This window comes from Delphinapterus leucas, chromosome 1 (assembly GCF_059928025.1).
Source record: "Delphinapterus leucas isolate spDelLeu-1000000601 "Yukka" chromosome 1, BTC_Dleu_Yukka2, whole genome shotgun sequence".
Lineage (NCBI taxonomy): Eukaryota > Metazoa > Chordata > Mammalia > Artiodactyla > Monodontidae > Delphinapterus > Delphinapterus leucas.
The window spans coordinates 174,345,905-174,369,512 of record NC_143129.1 but is presented as its reverse complement, the minus strand read 5'-3'; the positions used below and the strand labels follow the sequence as shown (position 1 = coordinate 174,369,512).

At 38.2% G+C, this 23,608-nt stretch overlaps 1 protein-coding gene and 1 non-coding gene across 2 annotated transcripts in view; one reads left to right on the top strand and one right to left on the bottom strand.

Annotated features, from left to right (window-relative positions):
• EIF4G3 (eukaryotic translation initiation factor 4 gamma 3) overlaps positions 1-23,608 on the bottom strand; it is a 366,332-nt gene that overhangs the window by 319,353 nt on the left and 23,371 nt on the right. The window lies entirely within an intron of this gene.
• On the top strand, positions 12,703-12,806 carry LOC115803888 (U6 spliceosomal RNA). Its single transcript, XR_004024689.1, has one exon. It is a non-coding gene; the product is annotated as a U6 spliceosomal RNA (small nuclear RNA).

The following is a 23,608-nucleotide window of genomic DNA, read 5'->3' as shown; positions in this document are numbered from 1 at the left end:
AAAAAAAAACTGTACATACCTTAATTAAAAAATACTTTATTGCTAAAAAATGCTAACCATTATCTGATAACTCAGTCTGTGAAACACAATAAAGTGCAATAAAACAAGGTATGCCTGTACTGGGGTAGGTTTTATTTTGCTTCTATAGAAGGCCAACTCACTGAGCCATGTACAGAGAGGAAGGCTTGACTGCCTACAGTAGAAATAGATTCTTCAGAATTCTGAAATCTTCTCAAACTGTAATAACCAAAATTTGCTGAAATCTCAATATGCTGGCTTTCTCGTTTTTCTGTAAAGTCCTTTTTTTGACAGTATATTTTTATTTAATTTTATACTGAGGTAGAGTTGATTTACAATATTATATAAATTTCAGGTGTACAACAGTGATTCACAATTTTTAAAGGTTAGGTTCCATTTATAGTTATTATAAACTATTGGCTATATTCCCTGTACATCCCTGTAGCTTATTTATTTTATACATAGTAGTTTGTTCCTCTTAATCCCTTACCCCTATCTTGTCCCTCCCCACTTCCCTCTCCCCCACTGGTAACCACTAGTTTGTTCTCTATAGCTGAGTCTGTTTCTTTCTTGTTATATTCACTAATTTGTTTCAATTTTTAGATCCCACATATAAGTGATATCATACAGTATGTCTTTCTCTGTCTGATATATTTCACTTAGCATAATGCCCTCCAAGTTCATCCATGTTGCTGTAAATGGCAAAATTTCATTCTTTTTTATGTATGAGTAGTATTCCATTGTATATATGTACCACATCTTCTTTCTCCATTCATCTGTCAATGGCCGTTTACGTTGCTTCTATATCTTGGCTACTGTAAATAATGCTGCTATGAACATTGGGGTGCATGTATCTTTTTGAATCGGTGTTTTTTTCTTCAAATATATACTCAGGAGTGGGACTGCTGGATCATATGGCAGATCTATTTTTAGCTTTTTGAGGAAACTCCATTCTGTACAGCCCTTTTTAAAGGAAGCATAAAATGGCATTCATTTCAGTCTGACAACAAGGTATATTCCTAAAAAGTTAAATAGCTTAATTCTTTGAATAAGAGTAATACTAACCATTTTAAACTGGTCACACTAAAGACCTTCATTTTTATGAAAACATATGCCAAGGAGCTCCTTTTCTCAATTGCTAACCAAAAACAGAGGGAGAGGATAACACATCAGTCATGATTTTCTGTTACTATGGTGTTTTCTGGTTTTGTCCTTCTTCAACACCAAGTAGATCTAAGATTACCTCCACAGCAGTTAACTGTTTCAACTTATTCAGGTTAAGAAACAAGTTCTACAAGACCACATTTAAAGTGACACACATTACCAAAAAATGTACCCAGGCAATATCAACTACTACAAATATGAGCAAGAGGCAAGAAATTTAATTATATAACCACTTAAATCAACTGATTTCTCAATAACTGTGTACCCAATACAACGCTATTATGTAAAAGATCAAATCTGGCTTACATATATGAAGCTTATGAAATATAAAAAACAGCTTTTTAAAAGAGGAAACACAATTAGACAGTATAATATGATCACCTTAGCATAAAACAAGAAAACATGACAATTCTTCATGCCTGGAGAACTGAGCTTGGAAAGCAAAAACTTCTGATAATTACAGATCTAATTTAAAGGTTTTTTTTACTGGTATTAAAGCTCTAACATTAATATACAATAGTATATCATGTTAACATATATGAGCAATTCTCAGAAGTCAGATTAATATGATAAAACAAGAACAAGAGTTTTAATTAAGATGCTCCATTAGCCTATAAATATAACCATATTAGTTACCTAAGCACGAATTATCTCTGTATACCCAGTATCAGATCAATTTCAGGGAGACAGTAACACTGAAGATTTTAATAGTCACCAGTTTATTTCAAAATAGAAAAATGAACCAGGCATATCTTGATGATGATCTTCTGGAGTTAGCACATTCCATCAAGATCATTCAATTGTTGACTAAGTTACTGTGAAACAAAAATAAATAGGGAAGGCCTAGAAACAGTGCTTAAATACTGTTGAAATAGTGACCTCACTTTGTCAATGACAAAGGGCCCTTATAAAGAAAGTCTTATGGTTACATATTCCATATAATAAGAATAGCTAACATTATTAGGCACTTACTAAGCCAGGCCCTGTTCTAGCACATTAATTCATTTACAACAAACCTAGGAGAAAAGTTCTACTATTTTGCTCCATTTCAGGATGAGACAACTGAAGCACAGAAAAGGCCAAAAAAAAAACAAAAACAAAACTTTTCCAAGCTTCCTAAATATTCTAACTCCAGAGTCCATACTCTTAACCATAATACTACACTGCATTTATATAAAGTATTAAATCTTAAGCTGAAGAGACTTAAAGAAACAAACATTTGTCAAGATAAGGGAAACAAAGGCATCAGGTACCAGAGTTACCACATTAAGAAAGTTGGCTCTATTTCAATTGATGAAGTAGTAGTTGAGTTTGCCCTTGAACTCTCACCTCTGTATTCCAATCTACTTTCCCCAGTTAGTGGCATTCCCCCTCCTTGATAGGCATCAAGTGTCTTTAGCATCACTTAAAATAGCAAAAGACTGGATCTCAATCACAAATAACATACCTTAATAGATGACCAAATACAGTTTAGAGACTTCTGGAAGTATTCCTATTTTATCACAAGAATAGGTTCCTTAAGCTCAGAGAAAAATGTTCTAAAAGTAAAATTTAAGGTACTACCTAGGAAACTGAACAAATATTTTGGAAGAAAACAGGGTCATCCTGATCTCTGCAGACAAATGGAACGATATGGTAACGCAGAGTAGTAAGATATTACAGATTTTAGGTGGGTAGGTATATGTAAAATCAGAGTAATTCTTACAAGTCATATAAAATATCATGTCTCAGCTCTAAACCCTCCAAAGGCTTCCCATATCAAAATAAAATTCTTACCATTTCCTACATGGGCCTACATGAACTTGCTCCCCACTTCCTCATCTCCAACTACACTGGCCACCTTTAGCTGCTTCAAATGTATGTACATGGGACAACCTCAGAGATCTAACCCCACCTATGCATTAAGGCCATCCTGGCTTCCCAGCAACAGTATGTTAATAGCTTGTTTTGAGGACTCAGAGATTCAAACAGCAACTACCTCATAAACCATTTGCCACAGAGCTAGCATCTTACATTGATCATCAGGCACTAATATTCATGAAATTACCCAGACCCTCCAGGAGAGAATGTGAGAAAAGTACATACAACAAATGAAAGAAATAGTATGGGTAAAAAAAAGTCAAGTATCTGTATTAAAAATATAATGTCTTCAATCCAAAAAATGGGCAGAAGATCTAAACAAACATTTCTCCAAAGAAGATATACAGATGGCCAACACACACATGAAAAGATTCTTAATATCGCTAATTATTAGAGAAATGCAAATCAAAACTACAAAGAGGTAACACCTCACAGCAGTGAGAATGGCCATGATCAAAAAGTCTACAAATAATAAATGCTGGAGAGTGTGTGGAGAAAAAGGAACCCTCCTACACAGTTGGTAGGAATATAAATTGGTACAGCCACTATGGAGAACAGTATGAAGGTTCCTTAAAAAATTTAAAATGGAGTTATCATATGATCCTGCAATCCCACTCCTGGGCACATATCTGGAGAAAACTATAATTCGAAAAGACACATGCACCACAATGTTCAGTGCAGAACTGTTTACAATATCCAAGACATGGAAGCAACCTAGAAGTCCATCAACAGATGAATGGATAAAGAAGATGTGATACACACACACACACACACACAAACACACACGGAACATTACTCAGCCACAAAAAAGAAAGTAATAATGCCATTTGCAGCAACGTGGATGGACCTAGAGATTACCATACTAAGTGAAGTAAGCCAGTCAGAGAAAGACAAACATCATATGATACCATTTATATGTGGAATCTAAAAAAAAAACAAAAAGATACAAATGAACTTATTTGCAAAACAGAAAGAGACTCACAGACATAGAAAACAAACTTATGGTTACCAAAGGGGAAAGGGGGGGGAGGAATAAACTGGGAGATTGGGATTAACATATACACACTACTATATATAAAATAGTCAACAAGAACCTACTTGTATAGCACAAGGAACTATACTCAATATTCTATAATAACCTATATGGGAAAACAATCTGAAAAAGAATATATATACACATATAACTGAATCACTGTGCTGTACACCTGAAACTAACATCATATTGTAAATCAACTATATTCCAATAAAATATATATATAATGTCTTACACATTACATAATTCACTTCACCAGCTCTGCCAGTAAAAGTAAAAAAAAAAATTTCTTCCTACAATTTAAAAAGCACCAATGAAAAGAACTTAAGTTTGAGCAATGTCAGTTATGTAACTTTGCTTTTGTCATGATGAAGCTCAGATTCAAATCTGTAACCCACAACCAACAACCATCCAGCGTCTTTGGCATTCATTTCTATATAATACTCATGCTCTACCTATCTGTCTGTTTGTTGGTAGTTTTTTAATCCCCATCCTTATTTTCCCTTTGCTTTGATTTCTTTATCTGGTTTATTTTTTTATTGAAGTAACACTGATTTATAACATTGTATAAGTTTCATTTGTACAACATTATGTTTCTACTTCTGTATACCCTACAGCATGCTCACCACCAAAAATCTGGTTTCCATCTGTCACCATACAGCTGATTCCCTTTACCCATTTTGCCCTCCCCCTCTGGTAACCACTACTGTGCTCTCTGTAACTATATTTGGTTTTGTTTAGTTTGGTTGTTCTTTTATTTTGTTTGCTTATTCGTTTTTATATTCCACTTATGAATGAAATCACACAATATTCATCTTTGTCTGACTTATTTCACTTAGCATGATACCCTCAAGGTCCATCAATGTTGTCACAAATGGCAAGATTTCACCTTTTTATGGGTGAGTAGTATTCCACTCTGTGTGTGTGTGTGTGTGTGTGTGTGTGTGTGTGTGTGTGTGTCTATACACCACATCTTCTTTATCTATTCATCCACTGATGGGCGCTTAGGTGGTTTTCATAGCTTGGCTATTGTAAATAGTGCTGCAATGAACACAGGGGTGCATATATCTTTTCAAAGTGTTTTTGTATTCTTTGGATAAATACCCAGAAGTGGGACAGCTGGATCATATGGTAGCTCTATACTTAACTTTTCTGAGGAATGTCCAATACTGCCTTCCATAGTGGCTGTACAAATTTACACTCCTACCAACAGTGTATAAGGGTTCCCTTTTCTCCACATCCTCGCCAACACTTGTTATTGCTTGTTTTTTTATCTATCTCTATTTTTGGCTGTGTCGGGTCTTCATTGCTGCACGTGGGCTTGGGGCTACTCTTCGTTGCAGTGCGCAGGCTTCTCATTGCAGTGGCTTCTCTTGTTGTGGAGCACAGGCTCTAGGCGCACAGGCTTCAGTAGTTGTGGCACGCGGGCTTCAGTAGTTGTGGCTCATGGGCTCTAGAGCGCAGGCTCAGTAGTTGTGGCGCACGGGCTTAGTTGCTCCATGGCATGTGGGATTTTCCCAGACCAGGGCTCGAACCCGTGTCCCCTGCATTGGCAGGCAGATTCTTAACCACTGCACCGCCAGGGAAGACCCACATGTTTTATTGATAATAACCGTTCTGGCAGGTGTGAGGTGATATTTCATAGTGGTTTTGACTTGCAGTTCCCTAATAATCAGCAATGTTAAACATCTTTTCCTGTGCCTGTTGGCCATCTGTATGTCTTCTTTGGAAAAATGTCTATTCAGCTACTCTGCCCATTTTTTTAATCATGTTGCTGTTGTTGAGTTGTATGAGTTCTTTATATATGCTAGATAGTAACCCCTTATCAGATATAGCATTTGCAAATATCTTCTCCCATTCCGTAGGTTGTCTTTTCATTTTACTGATGATTTCCTTTGCTGTGCAGAAGCTTTTTAGTTTGATGTAAAGCCATTTGTTCATTTTTTGCTCTTGTTTCCCTTGCCTGAGAAGACAGATCTAAAAAGATATTGCTAAGGCCATCTTTACCTAATTTTATCATCTATTATTATTTCAAGTATTTTTGTAAACCACTTTGAATCCTTCTTTGAATGAAGTTTAGCAGATTAATTAACTCTACAGATTACTATTAAATTTCTGTTTCTGCTTAAGATACAGAAAACTACAAAAACATGGCACCCTCTCTAATAGACGAAAAGACCAGATTACCTGAAACACCACAACCTTTCTTGAGCCCATCAGACTGCTGAAGTTGCAAGGCAACCAAATAACCTGAATTCCAAAGAGGAACAAGACCCTCCAATAAAGAACATACATGGTAGATGAGAAGAGAAAGGGGTAATCATAATACAGTGAATAAAAAGAAGATCTGCTACATACTTACTGAATTCCTAAAAGGTATAGGCTAGCATGCCAATTTCCCAACTGGGTGCCCTATCCACAACAGGAGTCTGCACTCACTTGCAAGCTCTTCTCCACTGGCCTCCACAGTGTGCTCATGAAAAAGATTGGTCTCACGGCAGAAGACCAGAGAGAGTCCCACTCAATGGCACAGGAATTCAGGAGGTGACCAGTCATTGCTGGGAAGAGGCACAAAGCCACACTTGATTCCCCATATCCTTTTCTCCTATGAAGCAAAGGTGTTAGGCCACTGGAGTAGGGGCAGCAAACCCCTTCTGTCCTAGGACACTGGCAAACATCTGTTGTTGCTGAGATAAAGAGATAAGCAAATCCCTCTATCCCTGTGGGGAGGGGTAAGTAACCATCTTGTGCCTAGGATCCCACACAAATACACCACCCAGGAGCCTCCTAATGCTGGGAGAGGGGCAGGAAACCCTATCCAATAAAAAGTACAAACACAAGGCAAACAATGGCTGCCACAAGGAGGAGAGGGAACAAAGTCCTATTTATAAGGCCCAGATGAACAGGGTCTGCAAAAGACTGAACCTGAACTGAGATAACTGCCTCCAACATAATCATAACACCAAGGAGCAAGCAACAGCATTCTACCACCAGGGGTAACAGCAGCCACCACTACAAGACTATGAAGACTGTGGTGCACTGAAAGTAACGATAACGACAATGAAACCCCAAACTAGCTCAACTCGTGACTAGTTTGGCTTAACACCACACACTGACAGCCCAACAGAAGTGGGGTGTACCCATTTCCAAACATAAATACAAATTACCTCAGTCTCAACTGTTGTTCTATACACCATGCCCAACACCTAAACAAAAATTATGAGACACACAAAAAAAGAAAACAGCCTATGGTCAAGAGAAAAAGCAATCAATACAAGTAGACTCAGGGATGATTCAGATGCTAGAACTATCAGAGAAGGATATTTTTTTAAATTGTGATTAATATGTTAAAGGACTTAGTGAAAAAGGTGGACAACATACATGAACAGATTAGATAATATCAGCAAAGAGATGAAAATTTTTCTATACGTTAAATGTAAATGCTAGAAATAAAAAATACAATGTCAGAGATAAAGAATTCCTTCTACAGATTTAGCAGCAGACTAGACTCAGCTGATGAAAGAATCAATAAACTTGGAAAATAGATGAAGACATCAATAGAAATTATCAAAAGTGAAACACAGGGAGAAAAAAAGAAAAACAGAAGATCCAATGTTGAGGGACTATCAAATGGTCTAACATACACGTAAATGAGGTCTCAGAAGGAAAAAGGAGACTAAGGCAGAAGAAATACTTGAAAAGATAAAGGCCAAGAATTTTCCAGAAATAATAAAAGATACCAAACAGATTCAAGAAGCTTAAAGAAATCCCAAGCAGGATACAATAAAACAACAACACATACCTGCCTAGCCTCATCAAACAGCTTGAAGGCAAACAGAGGGGGTAAAAAATACTACATACATAATCAAGAACAAAGATAAGAATTACAGTAGATCTTATCAGAAACTATGCAAGCCAGAAGACAATGTTTTTCACTACTTCAATGCTGTAAAAGAAAAAATTTGTCAGAATTCTATATGCAGGAAAATTATTTTTCATCATGAAGGTAAAGATCACTATCAACCTAAACAATGTTCTCCATGCCAAACTGAAGATAAATACTGCTAGATATTTTTACTTGAAATGCAATAAACATGGTAAAAAGTGTCTTTGCACTTGAAATGATGTTAAAATATTGAGAGGTTATTTTCCATAATATTCAGACATTTTCCTTAACATTCAAATGAAAGTTTATCTTTATCATCTCCTAAACACACTTCTAAGAGCCCTTCCTGGACTTCCCTGGTGGTGCAGTGGTTAAGTATCCACCTGCCAATGCAGGAGACATAGGTTCAAGCCCTGGTCCAGGAAGATCCCACATGCCGCAGAGCAACTAAGCCCATGTGCCACAACTACTGAGCCCGCGTGCCACAACTACTGAAGCCCGTGTGCCTAAAGCGCATGCTCTGCAACAAGAGAAGCCACAGCAATAACTCTGTGCACCACAACAAAGAGTAGCCCCCACTCGCCGCAACTAGAGAAAAGCCGGCATGCAGCAACGAAGACACAATGCAGCCAAAAATTAAATAAATAAATAAATAAATATAAATAAAATAAAAGCTCTTCCTGTTAACCCTGATACCTCTCATCCAGCCTATGGTTTAGAATACTGTGGAGGAAATGAAGCAATTAAAAGAGAATGAAACAAACCTAGGGAAAAATGCTGAATGAAAAAAAAAAGGTTCTCTCTGAGTAGTAGAATTATGTTTGACTTTTTTTCTTCACAACATCTAAAGCTTCAAATTTTCCATTATGAACAGTTATTATTTTTGTTTCAGATGGAAAAAAATCCTATTACACAAAAATGACAATGTACCATAGTTAAATAATACTGCACTTTACAGACAGGGCTGAAGTCAAGTACAAACCCTTTCTTTCTTCACAGGTGGTGCCTGTACCATACCGGTATGGAGTATCACTGCTAGTTACAGGAAAGTGAATGCAGAGCGATCAAGTAAACACAGTCCTACCTTCTACCATAGCCCTGCCTTTCAGAGTAATAAAAATCAAAAGGGAGCAGCTTATAGCTTACATATTCCACTCATCACCATCTTCTCCAACAATGAAAAAAGAGGCTAATAACAAACTAGGTTTCCAGGCAGCTATTTAAACCCAAAGGCCATAAATACTAAGGTTTGAAAAATATCTGATACGCTGATAATAAAGCACCCAAGACGGTTTAAGGGCCTTTATATACCCTAGTCCTCCCCATTATCCAAATAACGTAGGTACTCCTACTGCCATTTATGGATAAGGAAGTACAGATATCAGAATTTAGATCCTTAAAGATCACTGTCAGGACGTTCCTGGCGGTCCAGTGGTTAAGACTCCACACTCCCAATGCAGGGGGCACAGGTTCGATCCCTGGTGGTGGAATGAGATACCACATGCCGCGCGGCAAAAAGAAAAAAAAAAAAAGAGAGATCACTATCATCATATGCATTATCCCGAGTCCTTAAATTGTATCCCTAGATTTCCATTGTGTATTTTAATGTCACTTGCTTCTTCACTGCTTATGCCTATTAACAGTGAACAGACCATATTTAATAAAAACCTCATGTAAGAATTATACTTCACTGTGCAAAATAATTTGAAATGGTCTTGTCCCTACCCTTCAGGAGACAAAAATCTTTTGCTTTTTGCCTGCTCCCCACAGCATGCAGGATCTTACTTCCCTGACCAGGGATCAAACCCGTGCCCCCTGCAGTGGAAGCTCAGGGTTCTAACCACTGGACCAGCAGGGAAGTCCCACAAAATCTTAATTGCTCAAAATATTGGCTAATAATACTTAGATTAGCTCTTTCAAACAAAACCTTGCAACTCCTCAGTCAAAATGACTTAATAACTCTATACAGAAATACAAAGTTGGAAGTAAGTTCAGAAAATCCTCACAGGCTGAAAACATACACACAAAACAATTTAGATTTAATAATTCTGATTTCTTCCACAACTGAATTAAAACTAAAATGATTTAGAAAACTCAAATATAAGTATGCAGTAAATATAAAAGAAATACACTACACTAATAAATCCCAAATTCAGGATAACAGTTACCTCTAATGAAAGAATCAAGTGATAAAGGAGGGGTACATGCTGAGGTCTTTAATTATACTGATAATGTTTTGTTTGTGAAGCTGGTTAATGGATACTTGGGTTTGCTATACTACAGTGTACTTCTGTATAGTATCTGCAGTATTTCAAAACACATCTTTTAAGTTTTCAAACCAGATATGACACTCTTTATCTCCCTGAACACAAATGTAAATAATCATTACCATACTATTACTGTAGTTTCTAGAAGAACAACTATATCCCACCACATACACTAAACTTACACACTAACTCCCACCATGACAAGTAAATGCCTTTTGTGACAAAAGACAGTATAACCCATTTTCATCATTTATACAGTGAGGTCAATCCCACCTACCTATCCACAGTAGTATTATGAAAACGAAGTGGGACAAAAAATGAACAGTCCACATGTTCATCAAATGTTAGTTATTATTAGTGGCAACTGCTGAAGTACAAAAATGCAAAAAATATGACGTTGTATGTCAGTATTTACAAACTGTAGGTCTTCACATGTGTACTAATTGCTGACAGTGTATACATTTTCTTCCACTCCTAATTTGTGGAATAACCTTGGGAATGGATACATGTATAACTAACATGGGTGAAATACATATCTAGCTCCCAGAAATGCAATAAATCATGCCAAAAATCTTCAGAGGCAGTGTTTAAAGCTTCCTGTTCTCAGTACAGACTTCTAGTAAACATTATTTATTAGTGTCTACTTTGTGCCTAGCACTAACAGACCCTAGAGATAACAGAAACAAAACACATAATTCCTGCCTTAAGCATTTAGTTTAGTAAAGAAAATAAATAATAAATTTATCTATAGCTGTTAGTAGAGCAACTAACCCAGCTGGAAAGAGGTGTGAAGTATCACCCTATTGATTGGTACTCTCTGCCATATAACTCCTCCTCTTTATCCTTTCCCTTGCCCCCAGCTCTGCTAGTCCTGGTCTTCTCTGAAAGCAGACAGGAAAGCAGTATTTACCCTTTCTACATACTACAGAACTGCATTATTCACTAGGTAACCTCTAAGCCACATGGGGCTATAGAGCACTTGAAATACAGCTACCACAAGGTGGATGTGCTAAAATATACACTGGAGTGCAAAGGCTTAATACAAAGAAAGAATGTAAAATATAGTATCTCACTAATAATTTTTATAATGATCACATCTTGAAATAATATTTTGGATAAACTGGGTAAGTATGTTATTAAAATTGATTTTACCTGTTTTCACTTTGTAACATGGCTACTAAAAAATCTAAAATTACATAGCTGGTTTACATATTTCCACCCAACAAATAATCCATAAAAAAAATTAAAACTGAATACATAATGCACTTCAAAAGTATTCAGTAAGGATTAGCTAAATCTGAACCTTAGATTGAAATTTCAAAAATATTAGCTAAAGTAACCTATAACCATATCTAAATTCAATCTTTTTAAAAATCAAACATGAAGGGCTTCCCTGGTGGCGCAGTGGTTGAGAGTCTGCCTACCAATGCGGGGGACACGGGTTCGTGTCCCGATCCAGGAAGATCCCACATGCCGTGGAGCAGCTGGGCCCGTGAGCCATGGCCGCTGAGCCTGCGCGTCCGGAGCCTGTGCTCCGCAATGGGAGAGGCCACAACAGTGAGAGGCCCGCGTACCACAAAAAAAAAAAATCAAACATGAAGAAAGAAAGGATCTATGTTGTCAGAATTCTAATTACCTAGGGCATGTGTTTATGGTCTGACAATGACACTCATTAACCCAACAAACTGAAACCACAAACTCTACTTTTCTAGATTAATTAATATTCAGTAAAATTGTTCCTCCTCCTATTACACTGAATTACACTAGAAATAGCCCAGTATACCACAGTTCATCAAAACCATACCACAGCATCAAAACCCAAGCTCTTTTTATAATTACAGAGAAGTAAACTTCAAAACATCCTAAAAACAAGGCATTTACTTATGAGTGCAATTCATTTAAATTACGTGTAAGTGCATTCTTACAGAATCTGACCTCTGGGGCTAAAAGTCAAAGCTCTTGCTCTTTAGTATCTAGAGAGGCCATGAAAATTAATTCATTAGGTACGTGACTCACACTGACCTGGGTTCCTCAACAGTCACCTGAAGAACCAGCATTAAGAGCAAAGAGAGAGTTCCAAAGGCCCTCCTTCCCCAAGCCAAGGAGACTTACGTGGTTGAGAAGGTTCTAAATAGATCAAACCAAAGAGACTATAAATGGACCCAGAGAGACTACAAATGACATCCAGGGGCCCTAAGACATGACTAGGCATTCCCTCATCTCTAGAAGAACTTAAATAAAGATCGGTGCTAAAGAAGCTAAAGAACTATTACTCTTCCACTCAATATTCATATGTAAAAGTCCCAAAGCCCAGGAAATTTGACCCCAAGGGTGTCCATAATAGATATTCCAGGAATCACAGAACCAAGACAGCCTCCTTGCCAGTACTTTATAACACAAAATGTTATTTGTGGGCAAGACGTGGCCTTTGAAAAACCGCCTAAACTGCACCCACTTAAGAGTAACCACTTTGAGCACTCGCTTCAGCAGCACATATACTAAAATTGGAACAACACGGAGATTAGCATGGCCCTGGCGCAAGGATTACACGCAAATTCGTGAAGCGTTCCATATTTTTTGATTCACTTTTTTATACAGCAGAAACTAACACAACACTGTAAAGCAATTACACTCCAATGAAGATGTTAGAAGTAAATAAATAAATAAAAAATAAAAGAGAAAAAAATTAAAAATAAAGGTAACCGCTTTGGACGTCCCTGGCGTTCCAGTGGTTAAGAATCCGCCTGCCAATGCAGGGGACACAGGTTCAAGCCCTCGTCCGGGAAGATCCCACATGCCACGGAGCAACTAAGCCCATGTGCCACAACTACTGAGCCTGTGCTCTAGAGCCCACAAGCCACAACTACTGAAGCCTGCATGCCTAGAGCCCGTGCTCCACAACGAGAGAAGCCACCACAATGAGAAGCCCGTGCACCACAATGAAGAGTAGCCCCCACTCGCTGCAACTAGAGAAAGCCCACGCTCAGCAACGAAGACGCAACGCAGCCAAAAATAAATAAATTTATTTTAACCAAAAATAAATAAATAAAAGTAACCACTTTAGTCAAACTGCAGCCTTGATGATTTACAGCTCTGTTTACAGATTTTCATAAGAGAAACAGCTAATCGCATCACAAACAATGAAGACTTATCAATTCTATACATGGTCCAGAGTTAAAGCACAAAACCCCAAACACTTAAAAATAATAATGACCAAGTGTTTCCATATCCCTTGGTATGCTGAAACACAACAAGGACTGACTTGAGCTCAATACCTATGTATAATACAAAGGGATAGTTGACACAATTTCTTTTGACATAAGAGCACCCCCAAAGTGACCCACCCTCAGCCTGGATTAGGTAAGAACCAGTATCTATGGTCCTAGAGAACCCTGTGCCTTTCTTTAATACAGCAACTATCACACATATTACACTTATCTCTTTAATCATCTCTCCCTCACCACATTGCAGGACCCTGATATCTCTGGCACCTAACACATTGCTGGGCATATCTCTGAATGCTCAAAAACAATTTGCTGGTTGAATGTATAATATGGAGCTATGCTGTCCAATGTGGCCTCTAGCCACATGTAGCTATTTAAATATAAACTTAATTAAAATTAAATGAAATTTAAAAATTTAGTTCCCTAGTCACACTTGCCACCTTTCAAGTGCTCGTTGCCACGTACGGTTAGTGGCTGCCATACTGGACAGTGTAGACACAGAATGTTTTCAACATCACAGAAAGTTCTATTGGGCACTGCCTGGAGTGTCCCTTGATTCTGGAGGCATTTCCTAACAGGATTATTATTCTAAGAGAAAAGGTAGAAAGAAAAATGTTTTAAATGTGCATCAAATTCCAGTAGTAAACAATACAACCAAAGGAAAGGAGTTCTTCTGCAAGACTGTCTCTAATATCAACTATGTTTCAAACTTTTCTGATAATTCTTTATTGCTAAAGTTTCATTATCAACTAACCCCCTTCTCCCACATATTCCCCTGTTGTGCCTAAAAGAAAGCCCTTAGTAACAACAAGGGCTGCTGCCCATACTCTAGGAAGGTGAAAAAAAAAGGATATATGAGATTATTTTTACCCTAATCATAGGCTAATAAAAAGGTCCAAAAGGATTTTGGAATTAGTTTAGTCTAGTTAATCAATTTTACAGAGAAAGAGACTGAGCACACAGAAGTAAAATAACCCACAGTAAAGATGTTAGAAGCAGACCAAACGGGTAAGGAAAAACAAAAAGCAGAGTGCACAGAAAGCCAGAAACTTTTATTTTTTTTACAGAATTATGGCATATTATCCAAAATATCAAAATAGTCTATACTTAATAAACAGGAATGATAAGTACTAGTAAAAGGTCAAGAAACTCTCAACCAAAGTTCTGTCTTGTGTAAGAGACCCTAAGTTTCCCCTTACAAACTCTAATATATTATTTAAATGCTTTCACTGGCAGTTTACTTTTTCTTTCCATAATATAATCACATAAATTATTTATTCTCATAGTCAGAATCTATTTACTCCTACTAGTCAGAATAGATTTCAATTAAGCCACAAATATAGGCAGCTAAAACTGAAAGCAGAATATTTACTAGTTATTTTCAAAGGAAACATAATTCCAATGACAAGGTAAGAGTATAAACAAAGAAAGCAAACTAAGGGGAGAGAAATAATTTGCTTCTCAAAAATGAAATCACTTCTGTCACTCTGAAAATGTTATCTGAATGAAAACCACAGTAAGAGTGTTTCTGCTCCTTAACTGATTTTCATTTCCATGACCTATAAATAAAAATATAGAAGAAAGTAATATTAAGTTCTCTTATTACTTCACTATGAGCAAAAGCAAATTCAAGGCAATAAATCCAAAGATGTTATTAAAACAGAGAAAGACTGACAAATATATATTTTTTGCACATAATACTTACGTAGCTTGGAGTGTCCTCAGCCTCGTATTCTTAGGTAAACACTGAATTTTGTTTTTCAAAGGGCACAAATCTCTCCTTTGTAGGAATTTTATATACCTAATTTCTTACACCTAAAGTTATAAGAAAGCTTTTATATCTGCTCCATTAGGTTGAGAATCCGCCTGCCAATGCAGGGGACATGGGTTCGATCCCTGGACCGGGAAGATCCCACATGCCGTGGACTAACTAAGCCCACGTGCCACAACTACTGAAGTCCATGCACCTAGAGCCCATGCTCCGCAACAAGAGAAGCCCGGGCACCACAACAAAGAGTAGGCCCCGCTCGCCGCGACTAGAGAAAGCCCACGCAGCAACGAAGACACAACACAGCCAAAAATAAATAAATATTTTTAAATAAATAAATATTCTAGGCAGGTTTACGGTAATCCCAATAATCCTCAATAACAACAGGGGCAGGCCTATGCGCTGTACACAATAAACTTTGCTGGATTAAGAAAGTTCACTTCAGGGAGTTCCCTGGTGGGCTAGTGGTTAGGATTCCAGGCTTTCACTGCCGTGGCCCAGGTTCAATCCCTGACTGGGGAACTGAGATCCCACAAGCCGCACAGCGCTTCATAACAGGAAAGAAAACAGATAAAGGCTGTCAGTGTCCATTAGTTTTTCAATATGACCAATCAGATACCAGTAATAAAATATTTTAAGTTCTAAGAGGATGTCAGGTGCAAAATGCCTGGTTTGTCCTTTAACTTTTTACCAGGTCTCAGAATCAACCTATTTCAAAAGATAAGAACATCTTCCTCTAGTCATCTGCCAAATCCTATTTCAGTATGAATCTAGAAATGAAACTTAAAGGACATGTCTACTGAGAAGTAAAGGAATCATTCATTTCTTGATCATTAAAAATCGAGAATCTTGGGGCTTCCCTGGTGGCGCAGTGGTTGGGAGTCCACCTGCCGATGCAGGGGACAGGGGTTCGTGCCCCGGTCCGGGAGGATCCCACATGCCGCGGAGCGGCTGGGCCCATGAGCCATGGCCGCTGAGCCTGTGCGCCCGGAGCCTGTGCTCCGCAACGGGTGAGGCCAGGGCAGTGAGAGGCCCGCGTACCGCAAAAAAAAAGAAAAAAAAAAAAAAATCAAGAATCTTAACAAAGAACAGACTTCAAATCCAACAACAAGCAACATGCTAATACTCAAAGCTCTCAGAAAAGGTACAATCCAAATAATTAAGCTAATTTAATGTCATTTATATAATATGTAAGACCTAATTAACTTACAACTGACCATTTCAATTTTCTAGGCTAGGAGTCTTAACTTTAATTATATATCTAAAACTTAAACTCCAAAATATGATTCAGAAGATGTCTGTATATTTTTTAAGTTGCAAAAGTTATTCCAATGAGCAGCCTAAATTGAGAACTACTATCCTAGCTTTAACACATCCCTAAAATTATGCTAATTAAATTGGCATTTTCTTCAATTAAAAAAAAGTAAAAGATGACTTACTTGGGTCAATCAAGTCTAATGAAAATATTAACTAACTTTAGTTTTCAATGACAAAAAATTAATACTTCTCACATTCTTAAACACATCCTCCCAATTTGTTTTACACCGACTTCTCTCATCAAGAGTGTATCACAGGGCTTCCCTGGTGGCGCAGTGGTTGAGGGTCCGCCTGCCAATGCAGGGGACACGTGTTTGTGACCTGGTCCGGGAAGATCCCACATGCTGCAGAGCGGCTGGGTCCGTGAGCCACGGCCACTGAGCCTGCGCGTCCGGAGCCTGTGCTCCGCAACGGGAGAGGCCACAACAGTGAGAGGCCCCCGTACCGCAAAAACAAAAACAAAAAAAACCAAAAAAAAGAATGTATCACAATATGTCTTTGTCAGGTAAATAAAATGTTTTCTAGACATTTGTGGATAACCAACACAATGACAAAACAGTTAAATTGATTTTCAAATTGCAAAGATGGCAATAAACTAATATAAGAGCAGAGAAGGAACAATAAAATGTTCTTCATTTCACTAAAATTCAAGGTTCCAATAGCTTGGGCAGAATTATTTATGAGGCAGATTATAAAAAGATAAAACTAAGAGAAAGCAGTTTTTAGCAACGGATGACAGTGAAGACGACCATTTGAAAACAAGACCAATCAACAAACTGCACAAAATGGGAACTGAAAAAAAGCAGACATATTCAGGGTTAGGACTGAAAATAGTTAACTACTTCCTTGTTTTATGAACGCTTTGAAGCTTCAACTAAGCTCTTCAGCTAAGGAATTAAGAGCAAACAAGTTGTTAGCGACTTCCCTGGTGGCGCAGTAGTTAAGAATCCGCCTGCCAATGCAGTGTTCAATCCCTAGCCTGGGAAAGATCCCACATGCCACGGAGCAACTAAGCCCTTGCACCACAACTACTGAGCCTGCGCTCTATAGCCTGTGATGCACAACTACTGAGCCCGCGCACCACAACTACTGAAGCTCACACACCTAGAGCCCGTGCTGTGCAACAAGAGAAGCCACCTCAATGAGAAGCCCACACAGAACAACAAAGAGTTAGCCCCTGCTTGCCCCAACTAGAGAAAAGTCCGCGTGGAGGAAGACCCAAGGCAGCCAAAAATAAAATAAAATAAACAAATTTATTTTTTAAAAAAAGAAATTTTAGGATTTCCACTTCACAGTATCCAGTTGTGAGAAGATGAGTCCAAAATCATAACTGAAATGTATCTGGAAAATACTGTACATGAGAAACTCCACAAAACACAGACAATATGCAAATATATAAAACGCTGACTATACTACAAACTTGTTAACATGACTTAACAGAAATCAGTCTACTTTTATTAGTATTATGTTCCTTTAAAAAATTTATTCCAAGAGCAAATAAAGGCACAATTCAGTAAAATGTCCTTGGTGTCAGGCGCCACCCACAACACTTAAAGACAACCTTTGAGGCCTGTTACCCAACTGCAGGGACTCCATCTGTCAACTCTACTAATCTACCTCATCTTCCATTCATAAACACGAATGGAAACTAAACAATCACCAGACATTAAGAAAGTAAAGAACCAAGATGAATAAACAGAACCAACCCTGGAGGGAGAGAGATGGTACAGGGGACAAAAAAAGATTTTTTTAATTTCCAATTAGTACCTATGAAAGGATTTAAGATACTATTCCAATCATAAAATAAGACGCATCTGCTACACACAGAAAAGGAGAGAAAACAAAAATTCTTAGATATTAAAAAAGTAATAGCCAAATGTTTATTTACGTACCCTTCAATTCAGCAATTCTATTTATAGGACTCCATCCTACTAAAATACTCACACATATGTATAAGGATATGCGCTATACTATTTTTTTTTTTTTTTTTTGCGGTCCGTGGGCCTCTCACTGTTGTGCCCTCTCCCGTTGCAGAGCACAGGCTCCGGACCCACAGGCTCAGCGGCCATGGCTCACGGGCCTAGCTGCTCCGCGGCATGCGGGATCTTCCCGGACCGGGGCACGAACCCGTGTCCCCTGCATCGGCAGGCGGACTCTCAACCACTGCGCCACCAGGGAAGCCCTGCACTATACATTTTAACACATACAAAAAAGCCTAGAAACTATACATATATCCACCAATAGGAAAGAGTTAAATGAATTATGGTACAACTATAGAATAATCTACATGTATCAACATGGGAAAGATTTATACAATACATGAAAAAGCAATCACTAAGCATTGCAGTATAATCCCACTTATAATCTTGTTACACAAGTAATATAATAGTAATAGCTATTTATTACTATATAACACAAAGTGCCAGGTACCATTTTAAGTACCTTATAGGTATAACTAATTTAATCCTCACAACAACCTTAAGCACTAGAGTCTATAATTAATCCTTTTACATGAGGACACTGGGACACAAAAAGGTTAAATCATTTTTCCCAAGGTACACAGCCACTAAACCATGAGAGCTGGGACTATCAGCTATGGGACTCGAAATCCTCCAAGATCACACTTCACACTTCCAGCAGTTAGGATGCAAATCACAGAGTCCAGCTCCAGAGGCCATCCTCTAAAAACCTCCCCCTCTCTCCCACTCCCTGACTCTCTTCCCTTTTCCCCTTCCTCTTTCTCTCAATCTGTAAATGCATACAAAAAGATCTGTAAGAAGAGAGATGCTGAACTGTCAACTGTGATAGCTGCTAATAATGGAATTGGAAGTGAAGAAGGTTTTTAATTATTTTTAAATATATAATATAAAGGTATAAATCAATATAATCTGTATTCTTTATAATAAACATGCATTATTTGACTGTTTTGAAACTAAACTAAGATCTGAATAAAGACATGAAAATAACATATAAACAGATAATTTTCAAAACAGTAAATAAAAGCTAATAAACATGGGAGAAAACTAAATCTTACAAGTAATCTAAGAATGCAAATTAAAACTGTATATAATTTTCACCTATCAAATTAACAAAAGTTAAAAGAATATTTAATGCTGGTAAAAACAGGGCAATATGCATCAACTATCCTAATGTTCACACCTGCTGATCCAGTAATTTTTACTTTATTTAACAAATACCAGAAATATTGAAAAACATTATACACAAAGATGTTAGTCTCAGCATTTCTTTTAATAACAAAATTGTTAACTGAATAATCCAGTGACAAGCAGTGTGCTTTAAGTGTACTGTGGTACAGCCATACACAGAAATGTTATAATACCATTAAGGAAGCCCTCTCAAAATTTTTATTGAAATGGGAATGTATCAATATGTTAAAATAGAAAAAATAATATTCACAGTATGATCTTCAGCTATGCACATATGAGTATAGGTACATAAACACATATATGCCAACACATGTATATATAAACATATATATATTTAAAAATTCCTCCAAGGAAACATATCAAAATGCTACCAATAGTTATCAATGGGTAGTAAAGTTACAAGTGATTTTTTTTTCTTTTTTCCCTGTGATTTTTACAATGATCACATATGGCTTTTCTGTGGAAGGGAGCTTTTTCTTTTTTAAAAGCCTTTTCTCTTCATCATACTAAACAGAGAAATGAGTGAAGTAGTTTGTTACTGCGCATCCGGATATATCATATCATTATTGGTTGTCAAGCAGCATATCCTACATCATGCCCATCTCCAGTCACAGGCAGAAAGGACAGAAACTCAGGCACAAATACGCCCCAACCAAATGGCAGTGCATCCACTCTATGGAGCAGCCTAAGCAGCACGTACAGCAACTTCAATTCTCCACTCAAACCACTCCCCATCTCTCACCCAACGTTTTAGGTTGACTTTTGATGTGATACAGTAATCCTCACACAAGCTGCACATGGGGACAGACCATTTTAATCCTCTACTCTATGCCGCCGAGTCTGCCCCTGAGAGAAATGCTACCCATTTAGTAAATTTACCCACCGTCATTCTGGACACTTCTCTGTCATCAACTGAAACAGGCACGTAAGCCTTGCTGCTTTCTAAAAATGGCCAATCCTGCTTGGCAAATGACAGCATATGCTAAGATTTCTCACTTCTGCACAGAATGGGTGGTTCCCCTGCTAAGGCTATAAATCCCAATACACAGTAGCATTCCCTCTCAACAGCAGAATCTGAAATGTAGTTATCTCCTCCACGAGAAAAGTCCAATTCTCCTGGCAACAAGCTTTAAGAGAATCCTAACCTAGAGCACGCTCTCCAGGCTTCTCCTCCTGCTTCGTCACAGGAACCACAGCAGCCGAATCCTATACTACGCCCGCCCATGCTGCAGCAGCAGCCATGTTTGGCTCAGCCCTGCTGCAGCCCCAGATGGAAGCCAGGACAGCAAGGACAAGATGGCAAAGGACTTTAAAAAGGAAACTCTGTAACAAATAAGAGGTATCATAAAAAATGTTGCACTAATCTGCCACATCATTAAAAGTAAGGCTTTTTTTTTTTTTTAACGACGCCTCTTTCAAAGTACTTTAAGCCGCTTCTCTTGGTATCATGAAAACAAATTTGGGAAGATCGGCATAAGTATTACTATTACGGTAAAGATCAATTTAATCAGAATGCATGGGGAACACAATTCATAAGTTTTTACTTAACTAATAATTAACAAAAAAATGCTCCCTCTTTCCCTTGATTCCCTGTTAAAAAACTACAAATGTATTTTAAATCCTCTTCACTCTTAAAATAATGAATGTAATTTAATCTGTCTTTGCTTAGTGAGGAACTTGCAAGGAGTCACATTTTAGCTTAGTTTCATTTTTCAAAGTAGAAACTGCTTTACTTTTCTGATTATAAAAGTGATATGTAGGGGCTTCCCTGGCGGCGCAGTGGTTAAGAATCTGCCTGTCGGGCTTCCCTGGTGGCGCAGTGGTTAAGAGTCCACCTGCCGATGCAGGGGACACGGGTTCGTGCCCTGGTCCGGGAAGATCCCACATGCCGCGGAGCGGCTGGGCGCGTGAGCCATGGCCGCTGAGCCTGTGCGTCCAGAGCCTGTGCTCCGCAACGGGAGAGGCCACAGCAGTGAGAGGCCCGCGTACCGCAAAAAAAAAAAAAAAAAAAATCTGCCTGCCAATGCAGGGGACACGGGTTCGAGCCCTGGTCCAGGAAGATCCCACATGCCACGGAGCAACTAAGCCCATGCGCCACAACTACTGAACCTGTGCTTTAGAGCCCATGCACCGCAACTACTGAAGCCCGTGAGCCACTACTGAGCCCACAAGCCACAACTACTGAAGCCCGCGTGCCTAGAGTCCGTGCTCCGTGACAAGAGAAGCCACTGCAATGAGAAAGCCCACTCACTGCAACAAAGAGTAGCCCCCACTCGCCGCAACTAGAGAAAGCCTGCGTGCAGCAACGAAAACCCAATGCAGCCAAAAATAAATAAATAAATTTATTTTTTTAAAAAGTGATATGTGGTTAATGTAAACAAAAATGACTTAGCACAGAAAGAAAATGAAAATCACCCAATCTCACCAGCAACCAGAAATAGCCCCTATGAACACTGTTGTATAAGCAAGCACTTTTTCTATATATTTTTTAAGATAAAATTTGATCACACATGCTACTTTTAACTGGCTTCCATAGAATAAATGTGGACTTTTTCCTAATATTTATTTGGCTGCATCAGGTCTAAGTTGTGGCATGCGGGATCTTCATTGAGGCATACAGGACCATTTTTTTTAGGTGTGGCATGCAGGATCTTTTTAGTTGCAGCATGTGAACTCTTAGTTGCGGCATGTGGGATCTAGTTCCCTGACCAGGGATCAAACCCGGGCCCCCAGCTTTGGGAGCACGGAGTCTTAGCCACTGGACCACCAAGGAAGTCCCAAAGTGGACGTTTTTATGTCAGTAAGTGTTTTGCAACATTTTTAAGGGTTACATAGTATTTCAATGGATATTGAGGCCAGAATTTGCCCAGAACTCTATTACTAGACCTTAGAATGTTTCAAGAGGTTTGCTATTATAAATGATGACATGACAACAATCAGAATTTTGTTTAAACTCTGACTTTCAAAGTACAATTCTGTAAAAGCAGATGATATTATATAAAACAAAAACGAAAAACCAAGCTTGATTTCAAAGTAATCCTTGGATATATGTTGATCTCAGAACCTTAACAAAGTTTAATATAACAACAGTCCAATTTCTGTTACATCACCAAGGGACACAAGAAGCAAAATCCTAGGTCAAACCGTCTCATTCATCCCACTTGGAAAAGAAATTCATTTTAGTCTCTGTCTCACCCTAGGTACCTGTTTAGTGAAAGAGACTAAGCTCAAAGAAAAGAAAACAGTGGCAGAGCCTGGGGAAGAACTGAAAGTAATTCCGTGAGGTAAAACTGATCCAGGACTCTAAATGTACACTGCTGAGGTCCATCTTCAATTGGAGGATGAGGAAATTAAAAGGTTTAGAAGAGGTTCTAGACTCCCAGACCTATAACTGACAGGGAACCAAGCACTTAGAGCAGCCATGTTCAAAAGTACACCTGTACATTCCATCAGAGAAATTCCTCCAGGTTAACAAATTTATTTGAAAAGGCCAACTATTTCCAGTTCTGCATCCCTTAAATGAATAATCAAACCTGCTAACACTACGAAAAAGCACAAGAACAATAAAATGCCCCATTTTCAGGGTCATGAACATGGAGCTTCTTCATGAAAATGAAATCCATTTCCCTCCAACCCAAAGACTGGTTACTAATGCAATTTCAATTATCCTTCCAGACTTCACAAGTCACAGCTGAGTTGGTATTGACCACCAAGAGCTCAACAACTTCCCAAACACTGTATAATGAAATCTATCAACATTTGAAAACTATTATCTTCCAAATAATCAATGCATGATGTTACAAAATCATGCATGGGTAAAAGATCCATTCAAAGTACCATACAAACCAACGGATTTAAGTGCATGAAAAGTTCATGGAGGGACTTCCCTGGTGGCGCAGTGGTT